The following is a 23,709-nucleotide window of genomic DNA, read 5'->3' as shown; positions in this document are numbered from 1 at the left end:
AGACCACAGCTCAATACTGAGAACTGGGTCCATTTATATATCTAATTTGCATAACTTAACCTCTGCTTATGCAAAAATTCTTTCTGTATTACATAATTATAGCCAGAATCACACTCTTTCCCCAAAGGCAATCACATCCTTCACAGCTCCTCCACCACTTTCGACCACCCATCAAATCCTTTGCAAAGATCTAGTTATCCAAATTACCTATGAAATTAATGTTCTTTCCCCACAATTCTACTTCACTGCCACAGCTCAGAAATTTACAGTCTCATTTCTGGAATTCATCAGTAATTCTCAGCTAGTATCCACTCTACAAACTACAAAATACTCTTACTGAAAACAGAAAAAATTTTGTGTTGAAGCTCTTCAGTGACTTCCTTGCTTCAGAGTTATGAAGAGATTTAGAGGTACTTTTGAAATATTATGAATTTGACATATAAAGTAGAGAAGAAAGAATATACAATGTCTTAAAGACAAACTTTAGATATGAGAGAGCTTCTAAAAGATCAAGTTTATAAAGGCAATAAGGGAAAATAGGTTCAACAGAAGATCTGCTGAGTTCAAAGCATGAGAGTTTTCAGAAGAAATGAGCAGAAGGTAAAAGTTAAGGACAGATTCAGTTGTTGAAGTCATGGAAATGAACCAAGTTATCATGAATATCTATTGTGATAAAGATGATAAATGATGGAAACTGAAAGATTAGCAACATGTAAGAGGACTGATGACATTATGTAAGTAAAGGCAACTGTGAACAAGACAGAAAAGAAAAAACCAGGTAACTTAGTTTGTGAATAGGCTTACAGTGTATTTCCTGTTATTGAACAGAAAATGCAGTTCTAAGTGCCATATTTTGAAAAACGGGATGAATTAGAAACAAAGCATCTAGTGGCTTATGAATATTTTATGATTTGAATTTCAATATTATGTATTAAGCAATTAAGTTCAGTTTATCCTGCATCTTTTTGATTATTATGAATTACTATTGCTCTACATGGGAGCTTCTCTAATTCTCATATACTTATTTCCTGTTGCCACTTAACACCATTCTAATAGATGGATATTCATGTGTGTGTGTGTGTGTGTGTGTGTGTGTGTGTGTGTGTCTTTACTTAATGGTTTTTGTATATTGTATAATGTACTCAGATTGCTGAACATATATGTTTATGTGGGTTTTTTGTTCATTTGTTTGGCTTTTGCCTTTTTAATATTATTTCTAGAGAACTGAAAACATAACATGGGAAACTTACAAACATACAAACTATAGTATCAGACAAGGAATGAAAAAATAAATAAAAGCCAGAGCATGGAAAGGAAATAAAAAGTGTATTCTGGATCTGGAGTGGTCCACAGGACATGTACAGGTCATCATGGAGTGATCTGTCACTGGCATGTACTGGAGAAGATATATTTTAATTAAATAAGTGGTATTGTAGAATGTATTTCATTGTACATCTCTTTCTTATTCATTGGTATATGTTTTCACATCTTCTGACTGTTTTTATTTATAGTTTGTAGCTTCTGACTGCTATATGATAACCTGTGCTGTAAAAATGCCAACCTTTCATTTATTGCCTAGGCAGCAATAATAAAAAAAACATAGAGTGAGCTCCTAAAACAGTAAATATTTATTTCTAAGAGTTGTGAAGATTTGGAGTCCAAGATTAGGATGTTTTCAGTGAGGTGCTGGTGAGATTCTTCCTCTCATTAGAAGCTTTGGACTTCTCTCTGCCCCATCACATGGTAAAATGGCAGTTGAAAGGTATCTCCCAGTCTCTTAAAAAGTCACAAGTCCCATGCATGGAAGTTTGCAATCCTGACATAGCTACTTTCTAAAGTCCCCACCTCCTCATATTGTCACATTATGGGATATGATTTTAGCATATGAGCCTGAGAGATGAAAGCATGTTTATTTCTCCATATATGTGCCTATGGAGTTTCCAGTTCCCAACAATAGCACCTATGTTGCAGTGAAATTCATATCTACCTTAGAGGCATATGTAAGAATGCTCTGAGATATACATCTACTTTGTGTGACTATTGGCACATCGTTCCCTGAATGGCTTCCTCAGCCTTCCCCTGTCAAGCAAGACAAAAATCTTATATCTTTACAAATTGAAAAAGGTAAACAAATCTGTTTTTTTTTTCAAAATATGTCCAAGCTAAGAGTATTAAAACTGTATCATACTTTAATTGATGTTTCTGATTATAAATTATTTTAGCATTAGTTTATATTGTATATTTGGCTGCCTTATATTCAAGTTGCCCATATCTTTTCTTCACTTAGTCCCTGTTGCTTAGCAGTGTCTTCTTAGTGATTTGTTGGAAAGCCATGAACATTCTAAGTATCAGTGCTTTGTCAATTTTTAGCTTTATTTTTCTTATTCTATTAATTTTTTCAGATTACAACTCAATTGTTATCCCCTCACTTATATCCTTCCTTTCCTCCCTCCCTCCCGCTTTAACCCTATTCCTGTCCCCTACGTCTATGACCGAGGGGGACCTCCTCACCCCCTATATGGTCATAGGCTATCAAGTCTCATCTTGGTAGCCTGCTTATTCTTTCTTTGAGTGCCATCAGGCCTCCCCACCAAGGAGAGGTGGTCAGATATGGGGCACCAGAGTTCATGTCAGAGTCAGTCCTGTTCTTTCTTCATGTTATCTGACTCATATTTGTCTTCAGTGTCTCTGTTAATATTCTAAAGACATCATAATACACCACAAACTGCATAGCTTAAAACAAAAGAATTTTCTTCTTCACGGTTACTGAAGATTAAACGCACAAAGGCAAAGTATTAGTAAGGCCATGCTCCCTCCAAAGTGTCTGGGAAGAATTAGTCCTCTTTCAGATTCTTGTAGCTTCTGATGGTTCTTCTCTTATTGTGGCATAATTGCAGCCAGTGCCCCCATTTTCACCAGCTCATCTTTCCTCTACATCACCATCTGTGTGTGTCACAAATGCTTCTTATAAGACCTCAGTTCTAATGGAGTATGACTTTGTCTTAACTATTATATCTTCCCAGATCTTTTTCTAAACAAGGTCCTATTCTGAGGTTCTGGGTGGAGTAAATGCTTCTCTACACCAAGATCCCTGCTGTTCTACACTCTGTGTGCGACAACGCTCTCACTGTATTATATGTTTGTATGCTATATGGTTATATGACAACACGAGTTGTTTTTGTTGCTGCTCTCTTTGTTGTATGCTCATCTTAACAACACTTTCTGGACAGGTTGTTGTAGTTTTACAAGCAATGCAATTAATCATTATTCTTTTGTATATAGATTATTAACATTTTCTACATTTATTGCTATGAATTAACATTAATCTCTGAGTTTAGGGTCTTTCTATTGTGTCTTACATGCTATATGTAAGCTTTTACCCACAGTAACTTCTATGATTTAGATCATAGTTCTGGTACAATAAAGCTAGTCTTAAACATAATAGTATTAAAAGGAGGTAAGATGACCTTTACGAGTTGAGACCTAATTAAAAGTAACAGCATCACCACTCTCCTTGGGAAGGGACCAAACCACTGCTGTTAACACATTTTCTCTCTTTCCATGTGGTCTCATCCATACACTTATCAACACTCTTATATGTCTTCTTTCTATGTGATGTTATCTGCCACGGTATAAAATAGTCATAAGCCTTTGTCAGAAGCTAAACAGATGAAGTCACCCAGTCTTACACTTTTAATCTAAAGCTGTAATATAAATAAATAAGCCTCTTTCTTTATGAATTATCCAGCCTGGGGGACTTTGTTACAGCAACCCAAAACAGATTGAAGCAGTTTTCATCAGCGTTGGACATCCTGAAATAGACACTAGCTCTTAAAATTGCATGTATTGCAAACACACACACACACACACACACACACACATTATTGATTGTACAGAAGGCATCATGCCATGGCAGTAGCTAACTCAGTGATGAATATTATTCAGATGTGGTATTTTAAGTAAATTTGCAAGTTACATTTCTGCAAGGGTCTAGTTTTTCACAGCCTCCATCAAAGTTTACCCATCTCTATAACCATAGTAGTCTTATGATAAAACAGCTTAAGAAAAATGGTTACATTTGTTATATTGGAGCATGTGCCCTTGGTTTTCTGTTTGAAACACCAATGAATTTAGAAGAGACCTAAGAATACTGACTCTTCAAGTTCAAGAATACTGATTGTTCAAGTTCTACATATCAGTGATAAAAATTAAGAAAATTAAAGCTGATTTAAAGCTCTGATGTTCAAGTTCCAAAGTGACTATGCTAGCACAGTTGTTAATATCAGGGCTATTTATTCAAGAAGCAGACGTGTTTATTTTGTACAAAAACCAGGCCACACACTGAGAACACAGCTGTGATAATGAAAGTTTTGGGGGTGGTATGGTCTGGGACACTATCCACTACGATCAAATCAGCTCTCCACAATCTAAACATTTTTTACTTTAAGATGAAGTAACTTGGATATTCTATATTTGGAAACCATTGTTATAAAGCAATTAGTTTGGAAGGAATATGAATAAAAGAAACAAGAAAAGAATAATTACAGAAATTCTAAGCATTCAAAGCAACTGTGCTTTGAGGAGATAATGAAGGATGCCTAGACGAAAAGGAGGTCAGGGAGCAGGGCAAAAATACTGTCCTTTCCAACAGAGTTTACTGCCCTCTTATTTCAATAATAGTTTTCTTTATGATTATGATTCTACTGTTGCATGAGGCCTCTGTAACCCTGACTTATTAATATTCCCCTAACATAAAGAAAACCTGTATACCTAAAATAGAACTGTCAAAAATAAGCCACACTTGTTCCTTACCAATTTAAACAAATGAAGTAAATGCCAGTAGAATTTTAAAGATTTATTATGTTTGAGAAATATGGTTCTTTTCATGTCTAAAGTTTCATTATAACCAATCTAAGCATTTTATGACAAAGAATAAATATGTGATCTAAATGTTAAACAAAAGGATGCTCAAAAATGTCTGCAGGTAATGGGAGGAAACAGTAAGGTATTGGGAAGAAACTGAGAAAAGTTATTCATTAGAGAAGTGGACAAAACAGAACTGCACGGAGACAACAAAGGAAGAAATAAAATACAAGTACACACCCGAGGTAGCAAGAGATAAATATCTGTGTAACCAGCAAATAACTGGGTTGTCAGAGGATTTATACCAGTCTCCAGAGGCTGAAGTGGCACGTACCAACAAAAAAAAGGGAAAAGGATCAGTCACACTCATAGCTAAAAAGAAAAACACAAAAGACAGGAAGCACATACTTGATGCTTCTGTGAAAATGTTTGCAACTTACATCTATGTGTTTGCATACTTCCAGGAGGTTCCGATTTGAAGGCCTTGAGATAAAGTGCAAGAAGAAATGTTTTCCCCTACTTGAGAGAGAACTAACTCTCCTCAGAGTGACTAGGAGATAGCTCTAAGACATCCTCTGAGTTCCACTCAACTGCCTTCCTTTGTTCTATGTCTATGACCTCAGTTTCCCTTGGCTGACCCATGATCTTCCACTGTCCCCTAATAAAGCCTGTACTACCCATATTAAGAGCAAAAGAAAAAGAAAGAATTACTAGTGTAAAAAGCAAAGATGGTGTCACCTGCAGGGATGTGAGGGAGGGATTTGTTTTTACCAGAGACCACACACAGAGTCCACCTCACTGATAGCAGAGCAGTCTGTTCACCTGTCCTGAGTTTTATGGGATAGCTAGACTACTAAGCAACGCATAGATAAGTGATGAATATTGGTCTAGCTGTGTCTGCAAGGGTGTTCTTAGAGGAGATTAAAATTTCAGTTGATTGACTGAATACAAAAGACCCATCCTCACCAACCTCTATTCATAAACTCTACATCACTGAGAACCCAACGACCAAGTATAATGGCTTTCCCAGTACTCTAGTTTGGAAAAAAAAAAGCACTGCAGGGGGATTCTGGGCATCTATAGATACCTGGTTATTTCTCTGTGTGTGTGTGTCAATAGATAGATGAGAGAGAGAGAGAGAATTGCCACATTGATTCTATTTTTCTGAAGAATTTTCACTAATATACCCCATATAGCATCTATCAGTATAGACCATTCTTTGTAGTTATCACTTTATCTTAATGAAGCCAATTATCATGAATAAGTGATGTTCCTTAACATTGTGGGAAATCTCAGACCCAATAGGAAGACTAAGAATAAGGAAAGAAAAATGTTTCCTTGCAGTATATCTATTTAGTACTTCAGAGTCTATGATCTGGGTACCTACCGAATCAACAAGTGCTTTTGAGACTTTCCAGTGTTACATCAAAATCATGTGTGGCAACTAAATATGGGTCGACTGGGATCTATGTTCCAGAAACTCTACAATAAAATAGATAAGAAGATATACCATGAAACAATGAATCAGGTCATACCATACACATAGATAGCATACGGAAATAAAATTGAAGTAGGTTACTGTGGGCGAGCTACAAAGCATAGAGATGTTTTCCCAAAAGAAATAAAACAGTATGTTGGCTTGGTTAATTAGAAGAGATATTGAGCAGCACCCTCAAGTTAAGTCCTTGTAAAGTACACATGGGGTCCACTAAAACTACTTTGGTATGTAGCTACAGCCTGGCAATAGTTCATCTACAGCCAATATATCTAGCTTAATTGTGGCAAAATAAAACACATTCTGCAAATAAAAGGCATATTTAAATTGTCAGCCAAGAGTTTAATCATTTTAAAGGTTTATTTAGACAAACAACATTAGAATTGGTATGGACACTTCTTAGGCTAAAAAGGACCTTGCTAAATTAACACACAGGGGACTTCAGATTTAGTGCAATGATCACAAGACATCCTACAGTTGCCAAAAGAATGATTATAGGGTTAATACCATCACATCAATTATTCTGTAGTTCAGCCCACGTTAGCCATTAGCAATAAACTAATTGGGAGAAAGTTGTATAGAACTACAAGGCTGAAATTCCCCAACGATACAACTGGTAGGCTGTAAGTGAAGATACTAGCCCAAAGTCTAAAGTCCAAAATTAAACCCCTAAGAGAAAAGACATGGAAAGCATACTTTTGAATCTAGCTTTAAGGAAAAAAAAAAAGTTAGAGAAAACTGAAGATGTTATGAAATATCCCAATTTAAGAATGCTACAGATGCTGAAATGCACAGTGAGTAAAATATTCAGAAACACTTTCCTCACAACAAAATGTGTGATAACTTGGGCAATTAATTCATCAAATAGAATATCCAAATGATATATTTATTAAGCAGATATTCTTCTTAGTTTCAAAACTGACAAATTTTTAGGATTAGTAACCAAAGAACAATAGGTGTTGGTTGATCCCAACTTAAGCAATTCAATAAGTAAAAATTGGACTTCCCTGTTATTATATATTAATATAAAATATGCCCACAGATTCATGTGTTGAAGCCCTTGTCCTCATCTGGTGAAACTGTTTTTGAATGTGCTTCAGCTGGAGGTTCGTAAGTCTCTAGAGGCAGTTCCTCCAGTGTACTTTATGTCTGGTTCATTTTTAATTCATTTTTCTCTCTCTCTTTCTGCCTAGACCCCAGCATCTCAATCTTATTTGGACAGTGTTGGAAAACTATATGCTATAATATTTGGCTTCCTTTGTTTGGGGATCCATTTAATTTAGTAACTCATGCATTTACTTCTGTTGAGGCTTATGATTGGGTACATGTATAGTAATCATGGTTCTGGAATCTCAACTGAATGTTTGTGGGGTTCAAGGAAGAACTCATTAGAGAAAATTGGAAAACCACATTTCTGCACTGTGTATAGTCCTTTGGAGCTCCCATTGAGCTAAAGCACCTACTTGCTGTCAACCATCATGCCCCATGAAACCTTGCCTTGTAGCTACGCAAGTTACAATTTAGCTAGATATAAAGAAACATCTGTGCAGACGTTTGAAAGCCTTCTCTGCACATCTTAACTTTTTCATTTTGTTAACCATTGCAGCAACCCTGAAACTCTGATACCTTTCATCTATGTAGAAAGTCAATTAACATCTTTTATGGAGGCTACTTCTCTACCTCAGAGTTTATTTTATATTTGTCTCATCTATTAAAAAAAAAAAAAAAAAAAGAGCCAGACCTTACTTTCTCAAAAAACTGGGAATAGGGCTTCCTCAAGACTCAGCTACTCCACTCCTTGGAATATACCCAGAAAATGCTCCAGCACACAACAAGGACATATGCTCAACCATGTTCATAGCAGCCTTATCCATAATAGCCAGAACCTGGAAACAGCCTAAATGTCCCTCAATTGAAGAATGGATAAAGAAACTGTGGTACATTCACACTATGGAATACTACTCAGCTATTAAAAACAAGGAAATTTGTGGACAAATGGATGGGACTAGAAATTATCATAATGAGTGAGTTAACCCAGGACAGAAAGACCTACATGGTATACATACTCACTTATTCTTCACTTAGCAGGAGATTGGGATAGATGTGAGGACATCCTACTGAGACTCTAGGTAAGGGAAATATAGAAGATGGGGAAATAGAAGGACCCAGAGGGCCCTAGAAACCTACAAGAAAAACATTGTGATGGGTGGTCTGGGCCCAGGAGGGTCTGCTCTAACCACTGTATTAACCAAGGACAATACAATAGTAAACATTGAAGCCCTACTCTGATCTACCCAATGTACAGCACATTCTCTGCAGTTATGTGGAGAGTGGGGACTGACTTTGAAATGAACTCTGGTGCTCCATATTTGGCCACTTCCCCTTGGTGGGGGCTACCAAGATGAGACTTGATAGCCTATGACCATATAGTGGGGGAGGAGGTCCCCTTCGGTCTTAGACCTAGGGGAGGGGAATAGGGTGAAAGTGGGAGGGAGGGAGGAATGGGAGGATACAAGGGATGGGATAACAGTTGAATTGTAATCTGAATAAATTAATAAAATTAAATTTAAATTTAAAAAGTGCCAGACCTAGTGCTAGTCAGTTTGTTACTACCATGTTGAAATTCTTGACAAAGATACATCAAACGACAAATACTTATTTTAGTTTTTTGCTTTAACAGATGTAAGTTTATAAACATTGGTTCTGCCAATTCTGGACATAGGTGAGGTTAAGGGTGATGCAAGATAAGCTGTTCATCTCATGGCAGCCAAGAAGCACAGGTGAGAATCTCCTACCATGGCAGACGCTGGGGTAGGGAGAAACTAAAAAATAGGAATAGATTCCCAATGACATCTGAGAAAATGACAACAGATGCAAATGCACATAATACCAACTGAGACATCAGAACTGTGACTGCATACAAGTTCTGCAATGACATGAATGAGCTAAGCAATAGATTCGTAATCATAGCTTCCAATAAAGGTTCTAGGAAGCGTTTCATTGCATGTATGTGATGACCTAGACCCACTCAACCACTTAGACTTCTGACCTAAGAACTGTAAGCTAATTGTGAGTTAATAGCTAGGTATTGTTTTAAAACAATACATTTTCCAGGAAAAATAGAAGGATCCAGAGGGTCCTAAAAACCTACAAGAAGAACATTATGATGGGCAGATCTGGGCCTAGGGGTCCTGCTCAAACTATGGCACCAGCCAAGAACAATACGTTCAGTAAATTTTGAACCCCTACCCAGATCTAGCCAATGGACAGGACATTCTTCACAGTTGAGTGGAGAGTAGGGACTGACTTTCACACAAACCCTGGTGCTCCATATTTGACCATGTCCCCTGGATGGGGAGGCCTGGTGGCACTCAGAGGAAGGATAGCAGGCTACCAAGAAGAGACTTGATACCCTATGAGAATTTATAGGGGGAGGAGGTCCCCCTCAGTCACAGTCATAAGGGAAGGAAGTAAGGGAAAAATGGGAGGGAGGGAGGGAGGGAGGAATAGGAGGATACAATGGATGGGATGTAATATGAATAAATTAATAAAATATATTAATAAAAACAATACATTTATAGAAATTTGTGAAACATAAAAAAACTAACAAAGAAGTATACTTTATAAGGGTCTTTTATTAGACATGAAATAACACACTATTTAAAGGAAATATATTATATCATTTATGATAGAAATATGCCTAGGAAATCCTACAGCATTGTTAGAGAGAGAGAGACAGACAGACAGACAGACACACAGACAGACAGACAGAGACACAGAGAGAGGGAGAGGGGGAGAGAGAGATCCACATGCACACACATAATTATATAGCTTATAATTTAACTTGATAAATCTATAAATAGTCTTCGACTCATCACAGAAGAGAGCCAACACTTTTGCACTGAATGACTTATTTAGACAAAGAATAGTAGCTGACATAGAGTGGGGACTCACTACACATTTAGGAAACGAATAAATCCACAAATGAACAGTCAAGTACCTCAGTTAAGCTATACACTGATGGTTCTAAAGCCAAAAATATCTACATGAGGATGTATGTTGTGATAACCAAAAGATTATCAAAAATGAAATCACAACTTAAAGGGAAAAAAAGCAAGCAAAATATTGAGGTTTGTTATTGACTGTTAGTCTTTCAGATGACTAACAGAAAGTCGGTATTAGTAGTCCACCTGTATAATGGCTCAAAAATGAAGATGGAAATCAAGTGTATTTTATATAATGTAAGAAGGACTATTATAAGTTTTTTTAAAGTAGATACATCTTGGTTTTTATGAGTGAAAAGATAAATTCTGCACACAGCCCTATCTGAATTCTTTTTTTTTTTTCCTCATGTTCTACACAGTGGGAAGAATGTGTGCATATCTGCACAAGCTGCAAATCTAATTATAATATACAAGGTCAAACAGCAGCACAGAAATAGAAACTGAGATTTGAAGAAAGTGCTTATATTTTCAACCATTGCACAGACCACGGGATGAGGCAGCCGATTTAGCAGAATCAGCAGGAGTTTTATAAACCCCACATTGTTCATATTTGACCACATTTAAGACAAGCTTTCAGTACATCACAATTTCTAATAAAGAGCATGCTCAAAGGAAGGACAAAGGAAAAATGTATAGTAAATGCTTGTTTTGGATAAAAGTCAGTATCACCAGAGACTGAAATGAAGGAGATATACTTGTTGCCTTTAGGATGGTGTTTTTTTGTTTTTTGTTTTGTTTTGTTTTTAATGTAGACTAATGTTAGCACTGTTCTGATTTTTCTGGATGCAACTGCTTGAAATATTTTAATTATTTATACTTTTATCCAAATCTCTAACATGAACCATGAATACCACTGTGACAGGTCATATCTCCATATTAAAGATAGACCACTACAGAGACATTTCTTTATCCATGTTGACTGCCACTCTGTTCATAATAGCTAGAAAACAAAAACAGTCAAAATGTCCTTCAACTGATGAGTTGATAATAAAAATGTGATTCATGTGCACAGTGGAATGTTATTCAATGGCAAAGAAAAGTAAAATTGTAAAACTTAAAGGTAAATGGATGAAGCTGGAAATAGTCATGGTGAGTAAGGTAACCCAGGCTTAGAATGACAAATGTTTCATGTGCTCTTTTATTTGTGGATGCAGGATTTGAACTTTTATATATGTACGTTTTAGTCAGAATATCTGTAGATGGCAGGAAATTAATAAGGGGACTTGGGGGTGCAGATTTGAAAGGAGGGAGAACGGCATATAGGTGGAATGAAGGGTGGAAAGCGAGTAATGAATGGGACTGGAAAGGCAGGGTAGAGGAGAGAATAAGGGGAGCAACAATTCACCCTAAAGACCTCTGAAAATGCACCATAGAAATCTACTATAATAGATGCTTCCATACCTACATAGAGTTTAAATAGTTAGCATTCAATGAGACAGTACTCTCCCTTCCCCAAAGCTCAGGAACCATTATAGAAGAGTGGGTGGGAAAACTGTAAGATCCAAAGGTAGTGGATTTCTGTAGTGCACAAAACCTGTGTTTTGATCAAGTCAGCCAAACTCCTAGCATGAATGAGGAGCAAGTTCTTGAAGTTTCACTCCTAGCCCAAAAAATAATTAATTAATTAATTTATACACACACGTGTGTGTGTGTGTATACATATATATATATGTGTGTGTGTGTGTGTGTGTGTGTGTGTGTGTGTGTGTGTGTGTGTGTGTGTAATGCTGCTTAGGGAGGGTCAGTTTGCTTCAAGGATATGATGGTCTTCATAATGCTATACATGGTCCAGTAAATGAATTTATACTCAGGCACATAAAAGCAGCATTAAATAGACTCATCAGATTAAAGCAAAAATAAAATGAGAACATAAATAACAATGCAGGAACAAAATGCACCTGAGGTAAAAGTCCCTCTGTCTTTTCCTTGGGGCCTTTCTCATAGTTCCTCCAAGACACAGATCACCATGAGTTATTCCTTTGACTGTATTTTGATGGTGGCCATGGTGGTGGTTGATACAGGATCTCTCATTGTCCTGAAGCACATCGATTAAGCTAACCATGTTGGCCAGTAAGTCCCAGAGATTTACCTGTCTCTACCTCCCCAGAGCTATTACAAGCACTGGCCACCATGCCATTCTTTTTCAACATGTGTGCAGAAGTTAAGATCAGGTCCTCTTGATTACGTGGGAAATGTTATCTGATTCAGTGTCTCCCTGGCCCCTGGAGTTAACTCTATTAAAACCTCAAGTTTCATATAACCTTTTCTTTACACAGACCAAATGGAAGGTAACCATGGCTTCCAGGGTTTATGTAAACTCGAGGTCCCTAACACTAAGTGAAACTGAACCTCTAATTAACAACTAGGTCCTCGAAGAAAGGAAAGAAGGAAGAGGAGGAAGGGAGAAGTAATAATAGTAGTAGGAGGAGGAGGAGGAGAAGGAAGACTTTATTACATGTAAATCTCAAACAAAATATGACAAATGTACAACCCTTTTTAAATTAGTCATTCTAATGTATCCTGTTCTCTAAATATAACCTGTTTGGGAAATGAACACAGTCCATAACCACACTGTACATAATTCACACTAATTAAACATGTGAGTTAGGGATTTAAACACATGACATCAAATCATAAATGATGAAGTTTTAAAATTACATGAACTTTTTCTAGTAACTAAAAATGAAAGCAGGGCTCCTTGGCATTCACTTAACATATTAAACACAAACTGAGCTACGTGGTCACTTTAAATATGTAGCTAATAGCTTGGCTTTTTAAGAGGCTATTTACCTGACACACAAAAGAAACATCACCAGGATTTATTGGTTTGAAACATTAATACACACCACAATATAATACATATGCTAACTATGTGCCACCAAAAGTTGTGTGACGTGTTAGGGTTATAAAGATGAATAAATGAGGAATGCTTCTCCTTGTTGCTTCTAGTCCAAAGAGGAAGAAACAGCCTATATCAGAAAACCCAGAAATTTTGCCAGGTGCTCCAATAAGAGGGTTAGAGATTGACTTCAGAACACACAGCTGAGGCCTGAAATATAACTGTACCTTTGCAGAGGAAATTCAGTGGCAAAGTCAGCATAATATGAAGGAGCCAGCATGGAGAAGCATAGACTTGCATAGGAGAGTAGGCACATAAACATAGGAAGTAATTTGATGAGCTTCAGTCTGTAGGTGGATGAGGTGAGAACACCACAGCTGCTTCAAGGACTTGGGTCTTTTCTTAAAGCTAAACCCGAAACTACTGAAGGACTTTGAAAGCAGGTGACATTGTATTAGAGAATATCCTCACAACAGCGAGGAGGAGTGACTGGAAATGAGAGTATAGGACTGAACGTCTAATTAGAGAACAGTGGCATACTGTAATCATCAGGTAAGAGCTGATCCAAGCCTGAACAAGCAGAACAGCAATGGTGAAAGAGAAGGATGTTTCTGTTATCATTCTGTGACTAGCAGTTCTCAGGTTTTCACTAGTTATGGCTAAGTTCCTATAACTTCCAAAAGATGTCATTTGAAAGGGAGCTGCAGAGATGGCTCAGCAGTTCAGAGCACTGACTGCTCTTCCAAAGGACCCAGTTTAAATTCCCAGAACACACATGACAGCATAAAATTGTCTGTGGCTACAACTCCTGGGTACCTGACACCTTCACACAGACAAACATGCCATCAAAACACCAATGTACATAAAGTAAAAGTAAATTTACCAAATAAAAAATAAAAAGAGAATTTTTAACATAATTGACTAAATAAAAGCCAATAAAAATCGTATTTATATAGAGTGCCATGACACGGATTTATGAAGTTTTAAGATAAATTTGTTAACATCAGGAAAGATTATTTTTCTCTGTCTGCTAATCTTATTTTCTCAGATTCACTTGACTCAAGTTTGTCCACTGATGCACGTTTGGTCCTGCTCTAGACAGCAGATGCAGTGAAGTCACAACCCCTTCCTTCAGTTAGCAGGTCTACTGGTGGTACCTATTTTGCACTTCTCACGACACCGCGCAAGCACGCTCACATTTAAACATCACAATACCACTCAAGAGTGAACGGAATTATGGATTTAAAAATTATCCACCAGAGAAATTGTGAAACTTTCTCAATGTTATATCACAAAAGGCAGGGCTAAAATTCAACTTCAGGTCAGCTATTACAGAAAGAATTGGCATTCAGTCAGCTCTCAGCAGGTGTCAGGCAATGTCACACATGCCTTATCTATACAAAGCATATAAAAGGATGTTCATCTCCATCTCATGTTGACACATAAAGAGTAAGAAATAATTTGCATATATTGTCCGGTTATAAAACCAGCAACAGGTTGCCCCACATTTCAGACATGGACAATTGGACTGCAATTAATCAGGCCTAGTCACAACCGTTTGCATGGAAATCACCCTGTATCAGAAAAATGTTGCCCTTGAAGTAAACTAAAATCAGATAGAATGTTAATCTATGTATTCTTTCCTTCCTCCTTGAATGTCTATAAAGCATTCTACACTCAGCTATAAATTTTCTGACTTGATGTTGTAACTTGAATTTTTTTCCATTACAAGATCAAGTAACATATGTGATTTAAAAATAAAAAACAAAAAGGGGGAGTCTCTAGGGGAAGGAAAGAAACAAGCCAGCTGGGGCAGGGAGCACAGTGAGGGCAGGAGTGGAGGGAGTGGATTAGAACAACGTGTGTTCGCATACCTATATTAGCCTGCTGTCCTTCCTCTGGACATGGTGTGAATTTATGGCATCTGCTGCTTAGATCGTTACACAAGAACAATGACAATAACCTTTATATTTGGGAGGTGTTGGCGGGGGTGTGGGGGGGTGGAAGTGACTCTTAGACTCTCATCCTAAGAATTTCAGGTTTCCAATGTCTGGTACTGGAAATTTTGTTAGTGTGTGGCTTTGAAGGTAGAAGCATGGCTCACCCAAATGGTATGACTTTATAATGTGTGTGTGTGTGTGTGTGTGTGTGTGTGTGTGTGTGTGTGTGTGTGTGTGTGTGTAATTGTAAGTAAAAATAAAGTAATACATTCATGATGGCCTTTTCAAAAAAAGAAAGAAAATGCTGGTTCAGAGATGTGGCTCAGCTGCAAGAGTGTTGGCCTGGCAGGTGTGAAGCTCTCAGATCACCCTGCTTGTAATCCCAGAACCCAGGAAACAGAAACGGTAGCATCAGAGAGTCAAAGTCGTCCTCTGATACATACAGGGGAACTGAGCTATCCTCATATGTGTGAAATCATGTCAAAGAAAAAGGAAAACGAAAGGATAGGTGAGGGGGAGAAAGAGAAAGAGAAAAGAAAGAAAGTGCCCTACTATTACAAAATACATTACTTTGTGTGATGCTGTAGAGTACTAATTTTGAGAAGGAATACATTTCGCCTAATACTAATTTCAATGAGCCGCTCTAAGGTTTCCATGTTCCTCTTTAGACAGTAAGTAAGATAACAAACTTTCGGTCTGTGTGCAATAGTTCACACAAGCATTTTATACAGTGTGGCCTGCTGGTGATCTTCCACAAATTGCGTTTTCCAAGAAGACTAAACATTTTAGATAGAGCCTTAGGAAACTCAAACATTTAAAAATACACTTATGTAGTTTACAGCAACACTTTAAAATACAGATGTTCCTGGGTTTTACTGATGGATCTTTTAAATTATCAAAAGCACATACATAGCCTAAAATCTTAACAACATTTTCCATTATAAGTTGAGATGCAGGCGTGTGATGAGAGTGAGAGCATCTCACATATAGCCCCCTCCCTCCAGCATTTCTCTTCCTCAGCGTAACACAGGTAAGCTGCTTCGCATTCTCTATCGTCTCTGTTTATACGTATATTTTAAGGAAATTTTGCTAATTCCATAAAGCTCAGCACTAGACATGGAGAATGAGTGTAATGGGACTTATGGATGTAGGGAAATTATAAACAGCTCTGCCTGCCTGGGCCCTCCCTGGGGATGGAGTTCCTGCTGAATGGATGCTGACCTCTGCAATGTCCCTGATATGTGTATTTCCCAACTTTCCCTATTTTGTCTCTCTCATGGGAAGCACCTCAGACTGTGAACAGAGGAGGGAGGCCACAACCACAGCATCCTGAGAGGCGGGGCGGGGAGGACTCTGAGCAAAGAAAACAGGTGCAGAAGGACGCAGAAAGTATGACGTACCCATCATGTTCCACAGGCACCAACGCTTTGAGTTCATGGAATCTAGTGTATATAGCAAGTAGGTACCCTTCTCAACAGAAGCATTCTACTTGACTACTAGAGAGACCTTAAAAACAGTTCTCCTTCATAATTTCCTTCCACTGAAAATTATTTTCAACCTAAAATATGAACATTGGGTATGAGGGAACACGCTTTCACACAGATAAAAAAATATGGGCAGCTAGTAAGGCATGCTGCCAGGATGTAGCCTCACCCTCCAACACTACTGACATCTCTGAAAATGCTTGTTGGCCCAAAACATCAAACGTCTCCTCTGCAGACGCATCTAATGGATACAAATATAATATAATAACAAGACCTGGATGTATAGTAAGTTATAAAGAGAAAGCAGAAGAGAGGAGAAATTCATTGTTGTGTTTACATAGTCTAGATAACAATGAGGTAGGATTTTGAAAGCCCAATTCTGACTAAAAATACTAGTCAGGAACTAATGCTTTTTACGCTTAAAATCTGAAAGATATTTGTAAACTAAAGAAATAATAGAACACATTGGCATAAGAAAATTTCAAAGTTTATTAATTTGTATGTTTTTCGTATTTTTTCTGTAATGATAAAGATCAAACTCAAGATCATAAGCACGCTAGGAACTACATTTCCAGCACTGGAAATTCTAAGTTAAACTAATAAGATTTTAATATTCCTTACCCAATTAAAAAGATTAATCAAAAAGATACCATGAGTTGAAAAGGTATGGAGGAGGGGTGGATCTGAGAAGAGGTGAAGAAGGGTCGTAAGCATGATCAAAATACATTGTATAAAATTTTCAAAGGGTTAATAAAAATATTATTTTTAAAAGATCAAGGAATTTTAAAACTTAAGTACAATTGAGAAATCCAGACTCTTAAAATAAGCAAAATTTAAAATTTAAATCTGAACAGTGAAAGGACAAAAAGAAGACACACAAAAATTCCGATTTATCAGTTAGTACAAGAGCAAGAAGCTCAAAAGCTCTGTAGGAAATTTGGTTGGTATATGGAAGCAGATATTCTACAAGAAGGAAGCAGGCAGTTTTTGATGGTTTAGTGAAATGTCCTCAACATCCATGGTTACAGGAAAGAAAGTAAAGAAGGTTATTCTGAAAAACAATAGCAAGAATGGTAAATGATGGGTTTTCCAAAGATGCTTTCTCCTACAAACATGTCCCCGTGAAGTCCTGTCCTGACTCACACACTGCACTTTTTAACCAAGGCTGAGAAGAAGGGTAAATGAGTCATACTGTGAGTCAGCTGTTACTAATGGGTTTTTTAAGAAAGGTGATATTAGATTTTAAAATCTTGGTGACCTTTAACATTTTATAATACCTGCTACTCCAAATTAGTCTCAAAAAGCTACCAAAGCTTACACAGAAGTTGGCTACTTCATACCCAGTATGCACTGTAAGAAACTAAACACTGGCAAAAGCTTTAGCTATCTTAGTCACAAGGAATTAAGAAGTCTAAAGCTGTATAGATTTTCTTTTTGTAAGTCTGGGTCATATATTAAATTTCTCAAGAAAAGTAGTTGATTCTTAAAACTGCCACAGACAAACCACAGTCTACAGCCTCTCCCTCTAAGAACTAGGCCAAGAGCTTTCCTTTACACAAATTCAAATTTTTAACTCATAAAACCTGACAATGGTACCAAATGCATGCAGTCAGCTGGCACTAATCTAAGCTGACAGCTAGTCTCTTATTGCTAATAGCAAGTCGTGCTTGTGGAAGGGTTTCTAATACCTAAGCTTTTACTACCTAATCACCATGCCATTCAGTGAATGTTTGAAACGTGCAATCACTGCCCAGTGCAATGCACTATACTCAGAACTATGCAATATTGATGTCAATGCTTGTCACAGATAGTATGTTCTGCCTTATAGAGAAACTTGGTCAATAAAAGCCCATTTACCCAGTGCTAAATTACATAGCTAAAACAGTCATCAAGAAAACTGAAATCATTTCTAATGATCGCCTTTTGTTTTATAACTCTTAGAAGAATAGAACTTTAAAAGGTGGAACCTGATTTACATTTGTCTATATCTTCAGGCAGAGAAGCATACATATTTCTGCCTACAACAAAGTTGCAATGGAGCTTACTTACTTGAGCAAGAAACTCAACAGGAAGCTGATCACGATCAGGAAAAACTGTCAGTGTTTGGCATCTTAACGACTTCTCTGTTGCTGTAATCAAACCCCATAGCCAAGGCAACTTATAACTGACTTACAGCTCCAGAGGGCTAGAGTCCATCATGCTGGGGACAGCATGACAGCATGGAACAGGCTTCAAGGGCAGAATAAGAAGCTGAGAGCTCATATCTTGAACCTCCAGGATGAAGGAGAGAGAGCAAACTAGGGATAAGCAGGGCTTTACTCCCAAAATCCATAACCACCAGGTGCATGCTTACTCCAGCAGAGCAACACTTCCTAACACTTCCCAGACAGTATCAGCAGCTGAGAACCCAGCGTTCAAATGCCACTGACTGTAGGCAACATTTCTTATTCAAACCACCACAGTTGTGCATCAAATCAAATCTTAAATAGAATCTCAATTCCGAAGTAAAAAGTATTGAAATACAGAGAAAAATTAGTAAGCATTTCACCATATTTTAATGTCATAAAGATATAAAGACACATACACATCTGCAAATTCAACAAAAGCATGTAGAATTTTTAATTACTTAAAACTCATTATATTTAAAATAAAGAAAAATACTTTTATTACTTTTTCTATCATTAATCGTTTTTTATGTCCCTGTGTAATTTTTTTTTCCAGTTTTAGATAGGGTCTTACTATGTAGTTTGGGCCATCCTGTAACTCCCTATACAGACCAGACTAATGTCAAACTCAGAGATCTACATGTCTCTGCCTCCTCAATGCTGAGATTAAAGGAACATAAAGCTATTCCTGGTCCTATGAAAATCTTAACTAATGTTTTATACACACACACACACACACACACACACACACACACACACACACCAGATAAATAGTCTTATTTCTTCATATGAGTTCTTTCATATATGTAGGTTCCAATATGAGGTGTGGTTTTTATTTGATTAATGTCCTTATACAATGTTTAAGCATCTGTTTTATGCTTAAACAACATGACAAGGCATACAGGAGCATTTTTTCCAGAATAAATGCCACTTGCACTATCATCCAAGGCTGTAAACTGAAAGGAAAAAAAAATGATATTTGAGTGGCCTAGAAACCATGTCCAGGTTGGAACTTAGCAGATACAGAAAAGGCAGTGAATGTAACATGGGTTTCAAAACACAGGGGTACTGGTGTCCAGCATTCATTCGCTTTAGTGTAAATTTCTGAGATCAGGAAGGCACTTGAGGCTTTTAAGTGAACCCATTAATATTTAAAAACATTTGAAAGGAAAAGGACTGATAGTCACCAGTAGCTTATTATCAGCACCACACAATGATCTTTCCCCAAATTAATGCAGCTGCCATACATTTACTCCTTCGCCTTCATCGCTATTAAATTTAAGCACAGAAAACCACCTGATAGTCAGTTTCCTAGAGAATGTTGACAGTTGGGGAATAACCTAAGAGGACAAAAACGTTCCTCAGCTCTAACAGTCAAAACAACAATGTGGATGCCTAGAATTCTCACCACAGACAGGAGAATAGTGGTTTATTTATAGTGAGCATGTCGTTTATTACTCTACTAATCCATTCTTTTATCATTATGTCAAGGCACCCTGCTGCATGATGTAAAGGACAGGACACACAGGTGTCCTTTACAAACCAGTCAGGGTGGTAGCATATGACAGAAGAAACTTGTTAAGTACAAAAATAGTGTGATGACTACCTGTAAAGAGTAAACTTACACTTGGTGAGATTGCTTGCGGGAGGGACAGTGTAAAAATATTACCAGACAAGAGGATCCAAGATGGCGGCGAGCAGTGTGGACCGCGTTTGGAGGCTCCAGTGAACAATTCAGGGAATTGCACAGATTTCTGAGCCAGGAACACCGAGGTCCAAACATCACGGCAGCAGGAGTGCTCCACGGTTCGGAGGGACCAGGGTGCGGAGGACCTGCGTGCCCCTGCACACAGGAGGAGTGTGGTTTTTCTCTGATCGGAGCGGCAGCGGCAGAGGCAGCAGCACCAGCAGCACCAGCAGCGGCGGCTGAGGTTTGCAGCTCATAGCCTTCCGGTGGAGGCGATTGGTGTGGTGGCTGGTGGGAATTGCTGCGGGAGAGGGGACTCGGGGCAGGATTTGGGTCTCGTGGAGCCTTTGGACCCAGACTGGACTCGGCGGACAGTTCGGCCCCAGAGTCCCGGGTATTGGCCCGGCCCAGCAAACAATTCTGCCTGAGGCACTAACTCAGCGTGGCCATAGCTCCCCTGCTGTGGCACAGGCTTAGTTGAGCACGCTGCTCCACACTAGGCAGCACCTCAGCTCAGCGGCAGCTCCCCTGCGGTGACACAGTCTGGGCGGAGCACTTGGGTTCACCACAGGCGCTAACTCAGAGCAGCTGCAGTTCTCCTGCTGTGGCGCAGGCTTGGTGACGTGCTCGGTTCCATCCTAGGCACCACCTCAGCTCAGCGGCAGCTCCCCTGCGGTGACACAGTCCGGGCGGAGCACTTGTTCCACCACTGGCGCTAACTCAGAGCAGCCGCAGTTCTCCTGCTGTGGCGCAGGCTTGGTGACGTGCTCAGTTCCATCCTAGGCACCACCTCAGCTCAGCGGCAGCTCCCCTGCGGTGACACAGTCCGGGCGGAGCACTTGGTTTCACCACTGGCGCTAACTCAAAGCAGCCGAAGTTCTCCTGCTGTGGCACAGGCTAGACAGAGCTCTCGGTTCCACCAGCTCTAAGACTCTGGTTGGACACAGTGTGCAGTTTGAATCCAGAATTCCTGGCTGAGATTGGTGGTCAGTTCGGGCCCTGAGTCAATAACTGACCACAGCACGCACTTTGGGCCAAAAGGCCCTAGTGGAGCTTGGTGCGTAGTCCCAGCCCAAAAATTCTGGCTGGACCCTGTGTGCATTTTGGGCCCAAAATCCCTAGCTGAGCTTGGCAGACGGTTCAGGCCCTGAGAATCTAGCTGAGTTCTGCCCGTGGTTCGGTCCCAGTGCTCCTGGCTGGACTTGGCAGGGAACACAGAAGGCTGTGGATACCTTGGCCTGACCCAACACTCATTCAGAGACCCAGAACAATTGCAGGATCCACAGCAGAGGGGGACTGAGGATCACTGGCTGTGAGAGACCAGAACAACAGGGCTAACCTCCTAACATCCACACCAGTGAAGCTTTGAGCTCGCAGCCTAGGGAAATCGTAAGAAAACAAGTGAATCTATCTTCAGACACCCTCCATTCAACTCTGGAAGCTACCCAACAAAAACAAAGACGGCAAGATGTCTAAAGGACAACGAAAAAGCATACGCAAAAAACCCCAAAACAACATGGCGTCTCCAGTTTCCAGCTATCCCAAAGAAAACCACCCAGAGAACTCAAATACAACGGAAATACAAGAAAATGACCTCAAATCCTTAGTAATGAGGATGATAATGGAGGAAACAAATAAAATTCGTAATCAAATGCAGGAAGACGCAGACAAACAGGTGAGAGACATAAAAGAAGCACATAGAGTGGAACTGGAAAAATTGCAGGAAAATGCAAACAACCAGATGAAAGAAATAACTAAAACGGTTCAAGCTCTGAAGACCTATAAAGAGGCAATGGAAGAAACTCAGGAATATACAAAAAATCAGATGAAAGAAATCAAAAAATCAGTTCAAGATCTGAAAATGAAGATGGATTCAATGATAAACACACAGACAGAAGAAAAACGAGAACGTGAGACCTCAGAGAAGAAGGCGAGCAACACAGAGGTGAGCTTTTCTAACAGAATCCAAGAGATGGAAGAACGAATCTCAGGGCTAGAAGATACAATCACAGATATTGAATCAACCATTAAAGAAAATGCCAAATCTGGAAAACTCCTGACACAAAACATCCAAGAAATTAAGGACACCATGAAAAGAAGAAATTTGCGGATAATAGGCATTGAAGAAAGAGAAGACATCAGACTCCAGGGCCCAGAAACTATTCTCAACAAAATCATAGAAGAAAATTTCCCCAATCTAAAGAAAGAGATGCCTATAAACATACAAGAGGCCTACAGAACACCAAATAGAATTGACCAGAAAAGAAAAACTGCCCGCCACATAATAATCAAAACACAAAACATGCAGAACAAAGAAAAAATATTAAAAGCTGCAAGGGAAAAGGGCCAAATAACATTTAATGGTAAACCTATCAGAATTACACCTGACTTCTCAGCAGAGACCATAAAAGCCAGAAGGTCCTGGACAGAGATCCTGCAAACCCTAAGAGAACACAGATGCCAGGCCAGACTACTTTACCCAGCAAAATTATCAATAACCATTGATGGAGAAAACAAAATATTCCATGACAAAAACAAATTCAAACAGTACCTATCCACAAACCCAGCTTTACAGAAGGTACTAGAAGGAAAACTCCATCCCAAAGGGTCAAGCTACAACCAAAACTACCCAGGAAATAGATAACTATCCCATGGCAAAACACAACTACACAAACGCTCGACTGGAAACAACATCAAAATTAAGACTCTTAACAGTCACTGGTCATTAATATCTCTCAACATCAATGGCCTCAATTCTCCAATAAAAAGACACAGACTAACCGAATGGGTACATAAACAAGACCCAACATTCTTCTGCATCCAAGAAACACATCTCACCCATAATGAAAGGCATTACCTCAGGGTAAAAGGTTGGAAAAAAATATTCCAAGCAAATGGTCACAAGAAGCAAGCAGGTGTAGCCATTTTAGTATCGAACAAAATAGACTTTCAACCAAAATTAATCAAAAGGGATGAGGAAGGACACTTCATACTCATCAAAGGTAAAGTCAACCAAGATGACATCACAATTCTGAACATCTATGCTCCCAATACAAGGGCACCCACATATGTAAAAGATCTCCTAAAAAAGCTTAAACCACACATCGATCCCCACACAATAATAGTGGGAGACTTCAACACCCCACTCTCACTGAAGGATAAGTCATTGAAACAGAAACTAAGCCGAGAAATAACATCATTAACCAATGCCATGGGTCAAATGGATCTAACA

The sequence above is a fragment of the Acomys russatus genome, chromosome 2 (genome assembly GCF_903995435.1).
Source record: "Acomys russatus chromosome 2, mAcoRus1.1, whole genome shotgun sequence".
Classification (NCBI taxonomy): Eukaryota; Metazoa; Chordata; class Mammalia; order Rodentia; family Muridae; genus Acomys; species Acomys russatus.
Note: the sequence above shows the minus strand (reverse complement) of the source record.